Genomic DNA, 3845 nt, shown 5'->3' with positions numbered 1-3845 from the left:
TGTATGTGTGAGTGTGTGTGTGTGTGTGTATGTGTGTGTGTGTGTATGTGTGTGTGTGTATGTGTGTGTGTGTATGTGAGTGTGTGTGTGAGTGTATGTAAGTGTGAGCGTGTATTTATCACTTTGTGGGGACCAAATGTCCCCATAAGGATAGTAAAACCCGAACTTTTTGACCTTGTGGGGACATTTTGTCGGTCCCCATGAGGAAAACAGCTTATAAATCATACTAAATTATGTTTTTTGAAAAGGTAAAAATGCAGAAAGTTTTCTGTGAGGGTTAGGTTTAGGGGTAGGGTTAGGTTTAGGGGATAGAATATAAAGTTTGTACAGTATAAAAACCATGATGTCTATGGAAAGTCCCCATAAAACATGGAAACACAACAGTGTGTGTGTGTGTGTGTATGTGTGTGTGTGCGTAAAAACTGGAAAAACTAAAGTTGTATACTCTGTGTGAAGTTATTGAAGGAGCTCCAAGCTGTCCTGTAAGTTCGGAGTGTTCTAGGAGAGATGGTTTTAGTATTGAACCCATAGTTAGGGTGTGGAGTTGTCTAACGGTGGTCTACAGGACCTAGGTTTTGGTAAACCGCATTGAAGCATCCGGCTTGTAGAGGCAGCCTCACGCAAGGGCCTGCTCTGGGTGGAAGGTTTAGACAAAAGACATTTATGCAGCTATAGGGGCTGAACCATTGATATATTGCATCTAATTGGCCAGCTTATGGAGGCAGCCTCACATAAGGGCCCGGAAGGTTTAGATTAAATGGACCTGTGTACGACAATAGGGAGTTGTACCATAGATATACTGTCCGATCAACTCACTTGCAGCAGTAGCCTCATTCGATGTCTACACAGAGAAAGGGAAATATGGTGCTTGAAATGAACAGGGGGAGATGTGACCGCAGCTGCTGTGAAGCGAAGACAAAGGGCTTTAGCGGAAGGATGGTAAAACACTCAGTAAAATGAGCCTCCTGCTGGAGCAGAGTTAAGGCAGTGCTGTGGCAGTGGAGTAGAAGAGATGGAATAATAAATGGGGGGGCTCCTGCGGCAGCAGAGTTTAAACTACTGCTGCGGCAGTGGATTGAGTATTTGGGGGCATAGTGAAGGAGCTGCTGAGGGAGCGCTGCTGTGTTTCCGTTGCTGTAGATACACTGCTATAAAAATATGGATCTTAGACATTGAAAGTCCCTGTGGAGAGAATAGAAATAACTCAGTGTACAAACCTGTAAGGGAAGTAAATGTTTAGTTAGGAAAACAACTTATGTACGTTTGTCATGTCGGGGCACTACTGTAGCAGTATCAAAAGCAAAAGGAGTTCTGCTGTGGCGGTATCAAGCATAGGCAGGAGCTACTGCGGCAGTATCCAGTGTGGTCGGTACATTATCAAATGGGGCACTACTGTGCAGAATCAAGTGAGGCACACATGGCTTTAAGGAAAGCACAAGTTTATTTTGGAGGATATATCAGGCTCTATTTATTATGTGTTGGGCTCATTTTAACCATGACCAAAAGAAATGCCAATGCGAAGGCTAACGGGAAATGCTAAATGCTCCTAAGGTTACTGCACCACTGCTGCACTCGAATGGGAGAGCTCATACAGCATTTTGGCCGGGAGAATCCCGATAAAGTGAAATCCCGCCCTGCGATCCAAATGGGAGGGTCCACACTGCAGTAGAATGGTGGGTGGGGCAGAGTAAAGAACCTTGTCGAAGTGTGGTTTGCAATGGGTATATACTGTATTTATGAGCCATGCCCCTAGACTTTTATAAATGTCTGCACTTATATAGTGTCTTTTTAACCTTAGAGGTATTCAAAGCGCTTTACACTGTAACTCATTCACACACCAATGATGGCAGAGCTGCATGTAAGGTGCTAGTCTGTCATTGGGAGCAACTTGGGGTTCAGTGTCTTGCCCAAGGACACTTCGGCATATGGAGTCATGTGGGCCGGGAATCAAACCACCAACCCTGAGATTAGTGGCCGACCCGCTCTACCACCTGAGCCACAGCCACCCCTATATGTATGCCGCATGGTTGCGGCACCTGTACAGCACCTTTGCGCTGCTTTGTGGTGTCATGGGAGTTGTTGCATTACCTACAAGATGTCGCAGTTGTGGCACGTTGACAGCACTTTTTGTGTGTGCGAATGGCAGGAGCACCGCAGTTGTGCTTTAACTCAAATGTTTGCCATCTTTGGCTCCTCGGTAGGAAATGGTGAATTCTTGGAAAGAAACCTAGATAGAGAACGTGCGCGGTGAACCTCCATACAATACAGTGACAGGACCTGCTGGAAGTAATATTGGTGAAACCCCTGCGGAAGGCACAATTTCAACCTTAACAAAAAGTGAAGAAATCAGTGTGCTTTTTCTGCTAAATTATCTAGTTGTTTCCATAATATACCCCCGTAATGTCATAATTCCAGGATAAATATCATTATCATATTTTAGACAACACCACTGGCCGATGATGTCTGAGTTTTGCCAAGACATTTCGGACAGGTCCTGACTGTTATCCTGACTGTGCTGTTGCCTGAACCTCAAAGGTAAAGGTTTTGGTATTATAACATTGATACTCCAGGGTCGGTCTTGTTGAGCAAAAGCAGCTTCCATCACGGTAACTGATTTGTCTCTGGGTAACTGTTACTACTTGGTGAATGCGCAGTGTTGACGCCACCACCGGGAGACGATCTGGCATATTCTTTGTGGCTTCATCTACATTATCCTCACTTATGTAGAACAGTTTTACTGAGGTCTGTGCATCCATCAGTGCGTAGAAGAAGAGCTCAGCGTTCGTTATGTCTCACCAGTGCAGTCCCTTTGAGGAGGCCTCCAACTCCATCTGGAGCACCCTTGCCATGGCTCGCCTCAAAACAGTTCCCATATTGTTGCAGCTTAGTACAAAACAGATAGATATTTCCTTTCTGTCTGTATTGTGTTCTCGGCCCATCCCTGAAGAAATGCACCACAGTCACATTGGGATAGGAAGCCTTGACCAGGTCGACTATTGGGGATAGATGGGCCCGTATGGCTGCTGGGCATTTCTCTTTGATGAGCTGATTGTGCCAATGCACACATGTTCTTCCACTCCACCAACATGTAGACCTCCAGTGTGGAGTGTTGCCTGCTGCTGGTTCAAAGTGAAGTGTATGGCTTGTATTTCAGAGGAGTACTTGCAAGCTTGGTTTTCTGAGAAATCTACATGATTTAAGCAGTCATGTTCTTTCATACTTCTCTTTAGTTCCCGGTAGAAAGTGAATAGATTCAGCTCTTCTGATATGCGAGCCGACTCCCAACGTTCACCTTTAAGAGCCGACTCGTTCGCGATTGACCCATCACTACCGGTGAGAAGTGACGAATGCGGAAGCGCATGTTGTTTATAGCAAAGGAAAATGGCGAAAGGAAACGAGTAGTTTTAGCCATACTGTAGATTTGTATTAGTCTAAAAGTGGTGCGTTCATGGTTATATCCATTCATTCCAATCGTCCATTCATGGCAGCAAACACTCTCAGCCTCTGTTGGCATTTCCTTTTTTAAAAATCCTTGTTGTTGTCTTCTAACTGGATTGACTTTGAGACCCAGCAGCTCCCTGTGCTCGCATGACTGTGACTGTCGTTGAGGTAATTCAGTACACAAACGCTGCTTAGTCTCAGCGAAGCAAACGCTATATCGACACATGAATGTGCGAGCAGCTAAGACAAATCAAAGGGCAGGACTTCCAACAGTTATGCGGTGCCCTCGAAGGCAAACCTAAGAATGGCCTGTGATGAGGGGCTATCTGCACATGAATGTAAGCATCTTTTAGGTCAATTGACACAAACCAGTCCAGAGGACAGATGTGAGTCTCTGAGTAACC

Source organism: Xyrauchen texanus, chromosome 25 (genome assembly GCF_025860055.1).
Source record: "Xyrauchen texanus isolate HMW12.3.18 chromosome 25, RBS_HiC_50CHRs, whole genome shotgun sequence".
Taxonomy (NCBI): domain Eukaryota; kingdom Metazoa; phylum Chordata; class Actinopteri; order Cypriniformes; family Catostomidae; genus Xyrauchen; species Xyrauchen texanus.
This window is presented reverse-complemented; position numbering follows the sequence as displayed.